Source organism: Furipterus horrens, unplaced genomic scaffold (genome assembly GCF_987537825.1).
Source record: "Furipterus horrens unplaced genomic scaffold, mFurHor1.1.pri manual_scaffold_3, whole genome shotgun sequence".
NCBI lineage: Eukaryota > Metazoa > Chordata > Mammalia > Chiroptera > Furipteridae > Furipterus > Furipterus horrens.
Genome location: NW_028327173.1, coordinates 30,992,561 through 31,008,661, shown reverse-complemented (window position 1 = coordinate 31,008,661; position 16,101 = coordinate 30,992,561). Strand labels below are relative to the sequence as shown.

The 16,101-nt window shown below is 39.4% G+C and overlaps 1 protein-coding gene across 2 annotated transcripts in view; it reads left to right on the top strand.

The window, feature by feature from the left end:
- The first annotated feature begins 113 nt into the window (after nt 1-113).
- The window catches only part of GPBP1L1 (GC-rich promoter binding protein 1 like 1), a 45,877-nt gene continuing 29,889 nt past the window's right edge, over nt 114-16,101 (top strand). Inside the window, exon 1 of one of the 2 annotated variants that reach the window (XM_090269362.1) lies at nt 114-229. The gene's annotated coding sequence lies outside the window, so the exon portion shown is untranslated. Of the gene's footprint in view, nt 230-628; nt 765-16,101 lie in introns of those variants that run through there. The other variant, XM_090269361.1, reaches the window with a different exon arrangement.

Genomic DNA, 16,101 nt, shown 5'->3' with positions numbered 1-16,101 from the left:
CCAGAAATCCGCACTGTGCTGGGTCGGGGGCGTGACGCCAGCCGTGGGGCGGAACTACTACTCCCAGCGGGTAGTGCGCCGGAACCAGCCGCGCTGGCCTCCAGAGCCCGACGGTGTGGCCCGCTGGTGGCTGGAGTCTTAAACGACACCCGCACGTGAAGGAGCGGAAGGTGGGAAAGGGTCGGAAAACGCAGGCTCCTACGAAACCGGTTTGCCGGTACTTGTAGAGGTAATTTGGAGACGTGTGTTTGTCCAGAAGCGAGGTGTAGGAGGGTAAAGAACGAAGGGGCGGGGAAAACCGGGTACACATATACACACCACCCAATCATTGACACGCGTCCAGGCCTTAGTGTTGGGCAGGGGCATAAGGGGAATACAGTAGTAGACTCGGATGGCCTCCGCCTCTAGCCGAGGCGAAGGGAACTATGGGGCGGGGCAGGGAATAACTGCCGTTCACGCGTCCGAACGTTGGCGGCGTGAGGTGAGGGTAGGGTCATCGGTACAGGGCGCGTGCGCTTGCGTCCCCCAGTGGGCGGTGGGGCTGGGTGGGCGTGTGTGAGGCGGGGTCGAATGGAGGAGGGCTGGGCTGGTCATCGCTCCTCCCCCTCCACCGCTCTGCCCCTCCTGGGCCTTGTGGGCCGGGCAGCCATTTTGGGAAGAGCTTTGTTATGGTTGTGGGCTCTCCACCTCTGCGGGATCAGGAAGCTGAGGACGCGCCCTCAGACTCTGTGTTTGGTCCCTAGCCGTGGCTCGGCCGATACCCGGTGAGTAGGAGTTCCAAACCATGGGGTAGTAAGAAATGTAGGGTCTTTCTGGCGCGGGACTCCGCCCGGTTCCTGACCGGCCGGGTGTTGAAATAAGTTGAAGGAGGTTCTCACACAGGTGGTTGGGTGTAGGTCGGTCCCAGGAGGGGCAGCGTAGCCCACGGGTCTCGTGGTTCGCCCCGCGCACCTCCTCCTGCGCCTGGTGCTCTCAGTGCGAGCGCCGCCGCGTCTCTGCTGAGTGCTCCTACTTCAACTTTGGTCCGCGGGTCGGAACGCTCACCTGCGGCTTTCTGGCTCCTCTCCAGGCGTTTCGGCTTGGCGGTTGAGTGACTAGGTTTACGGGTTTCTTTTTCTTTTCTCCGTATATTAGAGCCAACGGCTTTTTTCCAATGAAGGAAAGTCTAAGGAAATAATTGTGTAAGTCAAGTGTGGGGGGTATGTGAGGGGAAAAAGCCTTTAGCCCCCCAGCGTTCTGGTTCTCCTTGGTAGCGAGGTGTTTTCGTTGATTTAGAGTTAAGTCTATCCACCACCTGTCTCCCCCACCCACGAAAATAAGCTGGTAGATTTTGAACTATTATAACGAAAAAAAATTTTTTTTTCTGTTTTAAATCTACCTCTCACCCCTCCCCCCACCCGTGAAATTCAAAAGAAAGGCTGAATCTAAAATGGCTGTAGCTTGGGGAAGTGCCCCGAGCTTCTTCGGTAACTTAAATACGTCAAGCCGTCTGAATTTTTTAGTTGTTTCTCCTTTGGTGACAGCAACTGAATCTTTTGATCTTTTGGTCTTCTTGCAATTGATGTCTTATCTTGAAGAGTCCTTGGTAGGTGAAGAGCAAGGTGAGGCCGAAGTTTACTTACTTCAAAAGTTTATATAAGAGTGGGTGCGGGGTTGGTTGGTTTGTTGTAGTTGCTTATAGTTTTGAAATTACGCTGTAGTGTTAATTTTATCAGCCAGCTTTGAGCTGAGATTGGTTTGTCATATTCGTTGAAATACTTGCTTTTAACGTTGATATTTATTTCTTAGGAAAAACGGAGTTCATGGGTGGTTTATATTATAGTTCAGTAACAGAAGTCACTTTCCTGTGTAAATCTCATCCAAAAGGAAAGTGACTGGTAGTCTTCAGTAGACTTAGATTTGTAATTTGGTGGACTGCTGGTCTTTTCTTAGGTCTTTTATGTGTAGTACTTGAAAGGGAATCAGAGTTCTGTTAAGTTTCGGACATTTATTAGAGTTTAAGACAACTGAAAACAAACTTCATCTGTGGAGTGTCTGCTTTTTGTGCCCTTGAAAGACGATTTTTGTTTGTTTTTTAACCATAAGATCCAGAAGTCTAACTGAAAACAAAAAGATAAAATGGAAACCAGAAACAGTTAATTTCAGTGTTCGAGTTTCAAGTTGCAATCTAAAAGATAAAATAATAAAATACTGTGAATGAGAACTTTGTAATTAATAGTAAAATAAACTGTCATCTTCCCTAGGGAGTGAGTTGCAATTTACTACATTCTTTTGACAAAAGTTTATTTTTGTCGGTTCTTTTAGGATTTTTTTGTTGTTCTTTCTTTGGTGGTTTAACAAGAAAAGGAAAACATTTAAAGTGCTTTATAGAAATTACAAGTCAGTTTGTTTTTTGCCATCATTGCCTACTGGACATAAACTTAGATGAGACTTTATTGTTTGGGGAAGGTTTTTTTTTTTTTCAGGATACTCAAAACGGTTTGTACATGTTGATATAAATATTCTTTTAATTGATACTGGATAATATCTTAGAGCTCTTGAAATTTTGGGGGAAAGCGTTATGAAGCCTTTATATTTTGAATGAATTGAACTACGCAATTTTATCTGTGGCTGTTTAAAAGCTTGGCTGAGGAGGGCACATGCCACTTTAAATTTTGAAACAGTAAGATATCTGGGGCACATTCTTGCTTATAATTCATTTTTATATGTTCAGTTAAAGATAAAACAATTCTGAATCAGACTTCAGGTTTTCATATCTGTTTTATGATTAAATTTTATACACTTAATAACAGTGATAACTAATGTGCCAGAAACTGACTTACTCAAAGTGTGTTATATTTATTAATTTGTTATTCCTATGAGGTAAATATTGTTTTACCCTCATTTTTTTGTTGAGGAAAATAAGTCCTAAGGTTTATCCAGCTAGTAGGTAGCAGAGCCTGTATTCAAAGTTAAGCAGTCTTTCTAAAAGTCATTGTGCTTAATTAACCATTAATGAACCATGAAAATAAAACTATGGAAAAGATGAAAGACAACAATTTTAAAGGATCCCAACTGGAAATGTAGTTCATGGAAAAGGTGGATTTTGATGTGTGTATTTATGGTTTTTCAGCTCAATGGGGGAAAAATCTAGGTGGTGCATAGGTTATATGCTGCCTCATAAATGACTATTAGTTCTGTTGTCTGGAATTTAATGTTTGTGCTGAAACCTAGTTGCCCAAGTCATTTCTAAATCAAACTGATTTTTAATTCCCAGCGTAACCTGCCCAAAACAAAATTGACTACAGTCAACCTTGAAATTTAGTTCAGTAAGCAGAGCTGAAATTCTTTTGTCCGAAAGCATATCTTAAGAGGTAAAATATTACTATTGTTAAGTAAATTGAATTTGTATAAGTGATTTCAAATACGCTAGGCAGATATTTAAAGGATTATAATAGTTAATTTTCCTTTACTAAAGTAAATAGCCTTTAATTGATCTTTTGGACAAATTATTTTTCATTTTTTAGACAAAACCTGTCAATCACTCTCCTTTTAAGAAATGCTAGAGGCTGGCCCTGGCAGTGTGGCTCAGTGGATTGAGTGCAGGCCTGAGAAGTGGCCAGTTCGGTTCCCGGTCAGGGCATGTGCCTGGGTTGTGGGACAGGTCCCCTGTTGAGGGTGTGTGAGAAGCAACCAGTCGTCGTTTCTCTCTCACATCAGTGTTTCTCTCCCTTTCTCTCTCCTTTCCCCTCTCTCTAAAAGTAATTAAATAAAATTTTTTTAAAATAAAAAGAAATACTAGAGGCTGTATGGTGCCAATTTCATCTTGCTAGGCGCTAGGAATACCTAGATGATCTTAAAACATTTCTGCCGCCAAAGAACTTGGTACTTTAACAAATAAGCACAAAAGTGTTCACAGGGTAACAACAGAAAGCTACCTTTTAAGTTGATTTTTTTTTTTAACATACTCATTAAATTTACCTTCCTTTCTATGATAAAACTACTTTGCCTTATATTAACCAGACATCAGGCTAGAGAATCACCAGCATAAACAAAGTTTTCATACACTTTCTGGGCAGTAGGTCTATTTGTGTGGAATAAGTTTTTTTTGTTGTTGTTTTGTTTTGTTTTAATTCATTTAAGTTTAGCTATACTTTAGATTGCATACTCTTGTTTCTGCTGATGATAAGTTTAAATTTCATAGTATAAAATATTCTTTTCTGAATTACTGCTATTGAAGTTCGTATGTGTGTTGAAAAGTTGGTTTGGGTGCTTTTGGGTTTAATTAAAAGGTAGAGCTATTCCACTGTTTCTGTTATGTGTTAATGAATTATTAGCTCTTTTAATTAATTTTACCAGGAAGGGTAGTGAAAACGATTTCTTGTGGGCTTCATAAGCTGGAGACTGTAATACAGGGCAATATATATTCTCATTGTTCCTTAAAACTCATTAAAATAAACATTAACACTTTTGCAAGTGAGTGTACAGAAATTCTGAGAAGTAATTTATATAACATAAGGAGAGATGGGGATTTAGGCAGTTTTATCTGATACCAGACCGCTGTTTCCACCACATCATGTAGAGAGATAGTATGATATGATATAATTAAGAGCACCAACTTTATTGCCAAAGTTTGAATCTGAGCATTGCCACTTCCAGCCTTATGACCTGGGAGGAAGTTTTAGATGAGGTTTCTATGCCTGTTTCTCTATTAAATAGGGACAGTAGTACTTCTCATAGGGTTATTGTGGTTAATAAGTGAAATGATATTTGTAGAGTTCTTAAAGCAATGCCTGACAATAGCAAGCACTACATAATTATTAAATTTTCTGAAACTGTTTTTAATGAACATCCTTTTACCAGTCCAGTGAAATTTAATGAGATCTGAACAGATCATTGCACATGGAATTGTTTCGTTTTGTTTTTCTTAAATATGTTTCTGTTCATTTTTCTAGTTTTTCTTTTTTAAAAAAAAATCAGAATCCAGGTCCCACACTGTAATTGACTGATGTTCTTTCAAGCCTCTTAATTTGTATGTTTCTTCTCTTTTTTTCCTTACACTTTTTAAAAAGATTTTATTTTATTTTTTTAGAGAGATGGGAAGAGAGGGAGAGAAACACCAACGAATCTGTTGGTTGCCTCCTGGGTGCCCCCTGCCTGGGACCTGGCACACAAACCAGGCATGGGCCCCAACCAGGAATCGATCACTCAACCCACTGAGCCACACCAGCCAGGACTCCTTGCTCTTAGTTGAAGAAGCCAGGTCATTTGTCCTGCAGTTACCCATATTCTAGATTTTCCTAATTCCCTGTAAATTGGTAGTTGAATATAGAAGCTTAGGTTGAGATTGATTTGCGGGGATGGGGAGTGTGAGGAGAAGACTTCATAGGTGGTTCTGTACAGTTGGGGTACTGCTGCTAGCCCCATTCAGATTAACTTTTCAGGTAGTTTGTTTCCTGTCTTTTTTCTCTCTAGTATTATTGATTGTATTTTAAAAATTGAGCAAGTATGCTGTGTTTACATTGGTTTTGTGTTCTGGTTTTGGTTACTAGTAAATAGTTTTCTCAGCCTATTTGGTCTGAAATTTTCTCAAAAACTGCATTTTTAACACTACATATATTCACTCATCAATTTCCCAACACTTTCCAAATTACAGATAAGAATTTGAAGCAAAAATAGGTGAAGTAACTTGCCCAAAGTCACACAGCTAGTAAATGACAGCCACCTAGATCCAGAGTCTGCTTTTCTAATGTAAAAGTAATGTTTGGGTGGAAAGCAGAGTTTATTATTGAGAAGAAATTTTTAGAAATGCTTGTAAGTAAAATGAACTTGAAAAACGCATGTCTTGTGTTATAGTAGTCACTAGTATTAAATCTCAGTTATAAAAACTAGTTTTTAAAATGTGACAAGTAGTCTTATTTACTTACAGGAAATTGGGAGCCTTTCAGGGCCAGAATAGCTTCAATTATTACTGAATAGCCTGTTTTAGTGTAGTTAATATAGTGACTTTGGGAGGAAATGCTATAAAAACATTTTTACTTGTTCTAAAATCTAAGTTTCAGATACTTGAATAAATCTAATCCACTTAGTTATCTGAATCTTAGAGGCAGAATTTAGTGTCAGATTACATTATATAGTAGATGTACATATGTATTATACTATTGTTATTTAGAATTGATGGGATTTCAGTGAATTCCATTTCTGCTGTGGGATAGTAAGTTTAGGTATGGTTGCAGCAAGTGTTTGTGATTTTGAAAGACAACATATTGGAAAGGAGATTAACTACCTGAGAAATATTATAAATTTTAGTTTTTAAAAATTTTGTACTTTGTGAAGTTAACTTTTCAGGAAATATTTTTTGGAACAGTCAAGCAGAAGGAGGCACACAGTTACTAAAGGGAAGATTGGAAGGATTCTTGGGTGTCTCATTCTACTCATTGGACTTTAAAGTGATCCTTTGTTGTCCCTTTTGTCTGTTTACTGTTTTAACCCCGTTTGCAGTGTTGCCTTTTTGTTAATCTTTTGGGCAAGGAAACTGGAAAGACTGGGTGCCTATAACTTATACGCATACACATATCTAATATACATGGACTTTGTCCTGGACCCCCGGCAGTGGTGCCACTCTGATACACTTGACTGGGAACTTGTGTCTGGAGTGAGTGATACAAAGAGGCAAGGACAGGTTAGGATCCATTCTATTGGCTTGTGGCAGTGGCCATGCTTGTGGGCCAGTTTCCTAAGAGGCTCTTCCTGTGGTGTGATCTTGGTTTGTGGTCTTGACTAAGTTTTACTTAGTTTCTACATGTTTGACAAGTTAAGGATGACTTCATTTTTCTCTGAACTCTCAATACCTGATAAATTCCTTTTCACTTAATCTACCTAAATATGATTTCTTCCTTTAAACAGAGTGGCAGGTTTGCTTCTTCTAGAAGATTTTGTTTGTTACTGCCTCTATTTAGGGTAGTCTCTTAACTAATAAAGTGAAAAACTTACATGAATGCCTTTTATAGGATAATCTTAAACAAGAATTTTCCCTTTTACCTACTTCCAGTTCTTAAAAGCAATAATAGTTCTCAATCTTTTAAAACTATCTGGAGAAAGTCCTGGGCATTTTGTCTTGTGTTCATGTGTGATTGGTGGGTCATTGAGGTTTCATGGCTTCAGCTTTGTATTTGCCAGACTGTTTTCTAAAGTAGTTGTAGAGGTTTCCACTTCCACCTGCACTGTATGAGAATTCCTTGTTGCTTTGCATCTAATCTAGATCAGTACAGAAATTGTGTTTGCCAGGTTAGCAGGTGTGAAGTAGTATCTGATGATTTGACGCCAGTTTTTAAAGTAGGAATTGCTGAATGATTTCACGGTAATGTTTTCTGTAGTGCTTTATATTATTTCAGAGTACTTGCATCTCACATGCATATCTCTTATGGGCAAGGTAATGTATAAAATTTTTAGTTATATTTTGTGACAGGTAAGTTTGTTATCATCAAGTTTGTACTAGAAATAGAATTTTTTGTTTGTTTATTGGACCCCAGTCATGTTAATAGCAGACTTCACTTCTCAATGTTAATAACTATGGTATTAAGTATTTTCTTAATTTGAAAATGCTATAGTGGAAAAAATCTTAATAGTGTCTTTGTGTCCTCTTTTGATTCATTCCTGTTCACATTTTATGTCCTTTATGACTTCTTAAATAGGAGTTTTTCTCCTCTGAAATTAAAATAAATAGTCAGGTAGCCCTGACCATTGTGATTCAGTTGATTGGGCATCGTCCCACAAAGCCAGGGGCCACCAATTTGTTTCCTGGTCCAGGCACATTGCCTGGGTTGGGGCATGCAACCAATCGATGTTTCTCCCTCACATCAGTGTTTCTCTCCCTTCCTGTGTCTCTAAAAAGTAAGTAAATAATATCTTTTTAAAAAGTAAAATAAAATAGCCCTGGCCGGTAGCTCAGTGTATTGAGCGCCAGCCTGCAAACTGAAAAAGGTCACTGGTTCAGTTCCGGTCAGGGCACGTGCCTGGGTTGTGGGCCAGGTCCCCAGTTGGGGGCACACAAGAGACAACCAGTCTTTCTCCTTCCATTTCCCTCTCTCTAAAAATAAGTACATTTTTAAAAAATTTTTAAATAAAAGAAGTGCTAAGGCAGAAAACTACTCGGGGCTCTTTTCATGCTGAAATGTGAGAATTTAAAAACTGAGTAGCAGGCCAGTAACCCTAGAGTTTTCCTTATTGAGGACTTAGTAGGGAAACTGCTATACAGACAGGGAATGAGTATATACTCTTGTAGGGTTACTATCCTTTAGAGGAAATGAAAGTGGTAGACATTTAAACATAAGGAGTATTCAGTTCATGAGATTTGGAAAGGAAATATGAGGGACAGTGTCTATCTGAAGATAAGCAGGAGTTACAGTCTTGGGCTCTGTAGTTTAAGGAATGTTATAAGGAGAGCTCTTAAAAACAGTTCATATAAAAGAGATACTAATTGATAGACTTGTCAGCATCCCTTTTAATATTTAACTGGCATCATGTGTGTCCTAAGAGATTATCTGATTTACTATTGATCCCTACAAAGTGCTCCTCATTTGTAGGTATGATAACTATGTAAATAAGTAAAAGTAATGCAGTGTGAATTCTTGAATATAGGTATGTATATAATAAAAAGCTTCGTGAAGCAGGAATTGAAGTCACCCACTTAAGAGTTGAGAACTGACGACTTTAAAATGAATGTGATGATAAAGAGATTCCAGAGAAATATGAAAAGTACTCATCAAAGCTTTTCAGTAACTGTTATATTTACAGAGCAAAAGAAAAAGAAAAGAAGTGATCCCAGGTCAGGGATAGGACCAGGATATCTTCATGCAGTCATTACCGCTCATGCTGTTCTCTGACATTTCCCCAGCCCCTTGTGGTTATCATCAGTGTATGGATGGCAGTTTTTCTTTTCTTTTTTATTCTTTTTAGGATTTTATTTATTTTTAGAAAGAGGGGAAGAGAGGGAGAGAAACATCAATGTGTGGTTGCCTCTCATGCACCCCTAACTGGGGACCTGGCCTGCAACCCAGGCATGTGCCCTGACCAGGAATTGAACATGTGACACTTCGGTTCGCAGGCTGGCACTCAATCCACTGAGCCACACCAGGCAGGGCTCTTTTCTTTTTTTAAATGAGTTGTTCTCCTAATGTTCTGCGCATCCAAATAAAATCGTCAACCTGTATCATCGAAACATTTTGAAATTTTATACCTTGATGCAATCCAAATCTGAAAACTACTGCTCTAGTGTTATAATGTCATGGAAACCAAGAGAATAGATTTTAAGATGGGGTTGGCCCAGGTACATGTGATACATGTGAACAGGTGTAACCCTTTGAGGATGGTTAGTCCCAAGTTTCTGACTTTTGAGAGTGTATTGGTCATGGTTTTTTGTTATGGAGAATAGAAGTGTTTACAAGCATGATTTTGTGTATTTCTTCAACCACTCCCAACTTCATGGGTGATGAACAGAGTAAACAAGGTTTGTATCTTACTGGAATTGGAGTTTTGGGAATTGGGTACAGGTCTTCAAGAAAAGAACCAGTGACTTCGGAGAGTACATAGTGATGGACTAGGTGATTCAACCTACAGAACTATGCTAACTTTTCTCACTTTAAATTCATGATAATTTACAGGTGTGGGCCCTTAGTGTGGTGGGAAACTAGTGTACTTATTAATAGTTCATTTACTCTCCAGTTCTCATTTCATATCCTTACTCTTCTCAAACCTGCTCTCCCCTTTGCCCCACCTTCCATCCTCACTCTTAGCTGAAGACCTTGTTTCCACCTCATCGAGAAGATAGAAGCAATCAGAATAGACATTCTAAGCTCTCATTGTAGTAGTACCTAGATATTCTGCCTTCCGTGCTGTTACTGTAAATGAAGTGTGTACAAACCTACTGAAGGCAGATGTCTGCTGGTTTATCAGATCCCACTCCTCGCCTCTCAACGCCATTGTTCAGTAGTTTTCTGCTTTATCAACTACATAAGGTTTTTTCTTCTTTACTAGGTCATTCCCATCAGTGTACCAAAAAACTTTTGACCTCATGTCTCCTTCTAGCCACTACCCCATTTCTCTGTTCTACAGCACTCAATGGAGTTGTCTATCATTGCAGTCTACAATTCCTTCCCTTTAGAACCCATCCAAATCAGGCTTTCAACACTGCCCCTATCCAACATGGTCACTGGTTAACTTCCATGTTGCTAAATCCAGTGGTCAGTTCTCAATCTTACACCTGATTTAGTAGCACTTGATATAGCTGGTCACCCCTACCTTAAAATGCACTTCTGCTGAGCTTCTGGGTTCCCATATCCTGGTTTTCTCCTCAGTAGTCCCAATTTTCAAAGTTATATAATAGCCAAAACAAGAGTAGTTAAAAATTAGACACTGCATAGTTTTGGGGGTTTTCCATAGGTTTTTTTTTTTTTTTTTGTAATCTGTATTAGAGCCAAAACCTCAGTGGTGTTACAGAGGTAGCTTCTGAATTATTGTATTTATGTGGGGAGAAGTAATTTGCTATGAATTGAGGGGTGAGAAAATGACACTTAAGAGTACACTGCTCTCTGTAGAACTTTTATTAAGAAAGGTTACAGGGAAATGAACATAAATACCTACAGGGAAATACAGACTCAAGTTTTCCTTGAAGTTGGGGGAGAAGTGGGTGTAGGTTCTCGGGTTTTTTGTTTTTGTTAGTTGAGTGAAACCAGAGTAGATAGAGGCTATAGGTACCAGTAGTGTGATAGATGGTGACAATATTGGACTGTGGAGAAAATGAGAGTGATTGAGATAAGAATACAAGGTAGAGTGGTACAGGGAACCTAAGGTAGAGGAGATTGAGATAAGGTGCTTGGCAGGGACATCCTCTCCTAGAAGTATAAGCTTAATTATAAGGTGTAAAATTAGGCCATATTGTGAAGTACCTCATTGATTATCTGGGCATATGTGAAATGCCCAGTAAGTCATAAGTTTTGAAAAGGTTGATTATTTGAGAAATGTTTATGAATGATTGGATCAGGTATTCAGATACAGGCAGTTCTGACATGTATAATTATTTAATTGTGACAAAATACACATAAGATTTACCATCATAACCATTTTAAAGTATACAGTTTGGTGACTTTAAGTACATTCACAATGTTTTGTAATTATCACCACTGTGTATTCCAGAACGTTTTCATTATCCCAAACATAAACTTCATATGCATTCAGAAATCACACTTCCTCTCCCCTAGCAACCACTAATCTGTTTTCTGTCTCTGGACTGGCTATTTCATAAAAATGGAATATATGTATTTTGTGTATCTGGCTTTTTTCACTTAGCATGTTTTCAAGTTCATCTGTGTGGTAGTATGTATTGGTACTTCATTCCTTTTTATAGCTGAATAATATTCCATTATAGATATACCACATTTTGTTTATGTAGTCATCTGTTGATGCACATATGAATGGGTTGTTTAACTTTGTGGCTAATATGACTAAAGGTGCTATGAATAGTCACTTAGAAGTTTTTGTATGGACGCATGTTTTTATTTCTCTTGGATATATATACCTAGGAGTGGAAATGCTAGGTCATATGGTAACTATATTTGACTTTTTGAGGAACCATCAAGCATTTTGCACGGCAGCTGCACCATTTTATATTTCTACCAACGATGTATGAGGTTTCCAGTTTCTCTGCATCCTTGTTTTATTATAACTTATAAGATTAATTTATTAAACCTTTGAATCCTTACTAATAGAAGGCACAATGCTAGATGCTGTGTGAGTTTTAAAGAAGGACGAGGTAGGATTCTAGAAGCAGCAAGTTTTTGGTCTGCTGGAAGTCAACATTTGTAACTATCCTGGAAGAAGCAAGTGTTAAATGCACTGGACATCACAATGAAAGTCGTCGGCAGCCGTCCCTCTCGAGAGACGATGGTGTAGCTTCTTAAGAGTCTATCTGCACCGCCGAGAATGGCTGTGCAGTCCGACTCGGGAGTGACACGGTATCTGTCTCCTCCCGTGTTGAATCGACATCTTACGATGACGCTGGAGTGTCCTCTCCAGTGAAGCTGAAGCTACAGAGCCTGGGCAGGGTGATATGGAGGGTCTGCTGTTGCCCATGCAGCAGACCGCCCCTCTCTTCGCAGCTGAAGGGTCCAAGGGAAAGACGGAGTCAATACAGCTTGGCTTCAGGTGCGCCGCAGGAGTTGCCGGTGTTGACTACAACGTCAAACCGCCTTAGGGACTCCGGCTCCGGATTTTCTGTCGGGGTTTACTCCCTTAGCCTTTCCCCTGAAGAGGTATGCTGCAAGGCAGCGGAGGTTTTTTGGAGTCAGAGTTTTCCTTCTCTGATGTGCCCTGACTGGAAGATCGAACCAGCGACACTTAGCTCGCAGGCCGACAATGAAAGTCGGCAGCCGTCCGTCTCGAGAGACGATGGTGTAGCTTCTTAAGAGTCTATCTGCACCGCCGAGAATGGCTGTGCAGTCCGACTCAGGAGTGACACGGTATCTGTCTCCTCCCGTGTTGAATCGACATCTTGCGATGACGCTGGAGTGTCCTCTCCAGTGAAGCTGAAGCTACAGAGCCTGGGCAGGGTGATATGGAGGGTCTGCTGTTGCCCATGCAGCAGACCCCCCCTCTCTTCGCAGCTGAAGGGTCCAAGGGAAAGACGGAGTCAATACAGCTTGGCTTCAGGTGCGCCGCAGGAGTTGCCGGTGTTGACTACAACGTCAAACCGCCTTAGGGACTCCGGCTCCGGATTTTCTGTCGGGGTTTACTCCCTTAGCCTTTCCCCTGAAGAGGTATGCCGCAAGGCAGCGGAGGTTTTTTGGAGTCAGAGTTTTCCTTCTCTGATGTGCCCTGACTGGAAGATCGAACCAGCGACACTTAGCTCGCAGGCCGACGCTCAATCCACTGAGCCAAACCAGCCAGGGACGACAATGAAAGTACTTTGAGGATTTCAGAAGGGGAGATTACTTTGTGAGGAAAGGCTTATTTCTTAACTATCAGATCAAGGAATTTAAATCCTATTCTGTAGTTGGTAGGAAGCCAGACATTATCTGAGCAGGATAATGATATAATTTGAGCCTGAATTTAGGAAGAATGATCTGGCAGCCAAGAGAAGAGGCTGAGGCAGAGAGGGTGGAAGAGACAGATAATGTCTGTAGAACCAATTTTTTTTATTGGAGAGTAATTGGAACGTGGAATGATAAGTAGAAGTGAAACTAAGAGATGGGATACACAGGACTTAGAAACGCCTAACTTTATAGTCTCCCTACATCTCATGTCTTCTGACTTGAAACAGCTACACTATATTGACAGTTCTCAAAATTCTATCTCTAGAGCAGACCTCTCTCAGCTTCAGACCACGTATTTAACATGTCACATTTAAATTTTTTATCTTTATTGCCCCTCCAACCTAGTTTTATGTAATGTTTTCTAAAAATTCTAAGAGAATTTTAAGTTAAGTATTTATTTTTCTCAAAAGCTGCTCTCTATAAAAATGGTTACAGCCCCGAAAGACATCACCAATGAACGTTATAAATTTTGTAAAAAAAAAAAACAAGCCTTGGCTGGTATGGCTCAGTTGGAGCATCATCCCATTCAGTTATGGGTTCAGTTCCCAGTCAGGGCGTGTACATAGGTTGCAGATCTGATCCCAGGTCTAGATGGATATAGGAGGCAACCAATCAGTGTTTTATCTTTCTCCCTTCCTCTCTATAAAAGCAATTTTTTAAAAAAGTCCTTTGGTGAGGATTTTTTAAAAATTGTTTTTGTAAAATGTTATAAAATTATCTGTCCTCTTTTTTCTTTTATTTCCTTTTATTAAACACTTCCATTTGTCGTTCATCTCTATACACGTATTCTACATTTTTGCATATAACATACATAACTTTACACCCTAGATGTTGGAGTATATTGACAATGGTCAGTAAGTAGTTGCTGAGGGATATATGACAGTTTTAGTACTTTCACACCAGCTAGCATTGCCAGTTAGTATTTCCTCCATAATCACTGCCTCTACTGGGAAGACTGAGAAGATACCTGGTGGATTTTGAAATGGGGAACTGTTTACAGTTAAATTTGAGACATTTTTCTTCAAGTCTAAGAGTTTCATAACCACTGGGTAATTCATTTTTCTGCCTTGAATTTAAAGTTTTCTGTGTTTAAACTAGAATTCTTAAGACAAAAAGTATGTAGCAAACAATTACGTCTTTTTGATAAGGAAACTTGTTTTGATTGGTATTTTTCCATAAGAACATATTAACAAGGACATTGTCATCATGCATTTATTACTGGGGGCTGCAGATGTAGACCTATCAATATATAAAAACAACTCTGCACTGCACTGAAGGAACAGTAACAAGTCAGCATTTACTTCCTATTTCAATAAATTATAGGAAGGATATCTACCTAGTTGCACAGCTAGAAACCAGAGTATGAGCCTATGTTTTTTCTTTACCCCCACATTCCATCAGTTACTGCTTATGAAATGTTTTGTGCATTGGCTTCTTTTAATTTGCTTATATTAAAAGCTGGTGTTCCCCAGAGTGTGTCTTGCAATCAGTTTGATCTAGCTGATTGGTATGCAGTCTGGCCCTGAACACCAGACCTGAGCCAAATGCCAGCCAACCCTATCCCAGCTCACCAACTTCCCAGGAACCTCTTTGCTGCCCGAAAGAGCAAATTAAAGGCAGCTCAGTGGATTGAGTGCCAGCCCGGGAACTGAAAGGTTGCCGGTTCAGTTCCCCATCAGGGCACATGACTGGGTTGCTGGCTAGGTCTCCAGCCGGGGGCATGTGAGAGGCAATAGATCGCTGTTACTCTTGCACATCAATGTTTCTCTTCCTCTTTTTCTTCCTCCCTCCCCCTCTCTCTATAAATAAAAATCTTTAAAAAAATTCAAGGCAGAGATTCAACTTTACTTCTTCACCTGGAATTCTTGGAGGGTGGTAGTTTTCTGATTCACATTTAAGTGTCTATGATGTATATAATAATGTATACAAGTCTGTTCAAGTTTTCTGTTAATTTGCCAATTTTGCTGTTTCATAGAAATTTATCTATTTTAAGATCTTTGGATTTATTGGTATATAATTCTCCATAATAATGTTTTGCTTATAATAGTTCTTAATCTTGTATTTTTTCCCCCTTTTCATGTTCTTTTTATTTGTATCTTTTTTTCCTAAACATTTTTACCATTTTGTCTCCTTAATATTTTTCAAAAAAATTACAATTTTAAAAACCATGACTTTTTTCTGACCTTTTTTTTTTAAGGTTTGTTTGTTTGTTTGTTTTTAGAAATAGGGAAAGGAAGGGAGAAATGGAGAGAAGCATCAGTGTGTGGTTGCCTCTCGTGCGCCCCTAACTGGGGACCTGGCCCGCAATCCAGGCATGTGCCCTGACTGGGAATAGAACTGGTGACCCTTTGGTTCTCAGGCCGGTGCTGAATCCACTGAGCCACATCAGCCAGGGCTTATCCTTTCTTTAGCTTTGTTTTATTGCTCTTTCAGTCATCTAAATTAAAATGCTTAGCTCAGTTTGCTTTTAGTCTTTTTAAAAAGTGTGTTTTTTTTTTAAGACTTGTTTTCTATTAAGTGCTGTTGTAGCTGTAATATTGCAAATTTATTCAGTGTTTTATTTTGTCACTATTTATTTTGAAATTTTCTTTATCAGTACTGCCTTTCTCACACAGTTAAAAATCTGACTCCATTCTTTCCTAATTTTTATACTTTTTTCCAAATTTACAGTAGTTTTATTTTTATAATTGAAAAAGAAGCATAAAGTTTTCTTATTTGTTAACTTCCGTTAGAGTTAGAATGTAATATATGTCGCTGACGAGCACTATATTTGAGGTTTTTATTATCCAAAACAAATAGTTTTTTACGTTTTAATCAATTTCCAAACTATGACAAAACTGCAGTTATCACATCCTCCCTTCAATGAATTCCTTCCTCACCACACCCAAGTTGTAACACCTGTGCAAGGCACCTTGGTGCATGTAAGCCCTGAACTAGCTTGGCTTTGTCCCTGTGCCAGAATGCCCTTCTCATCCCACTCAGGCTCCCCCTCAGCATTAGGCTGCCCTCCTATTGGAACACTTGCCTTGCATTG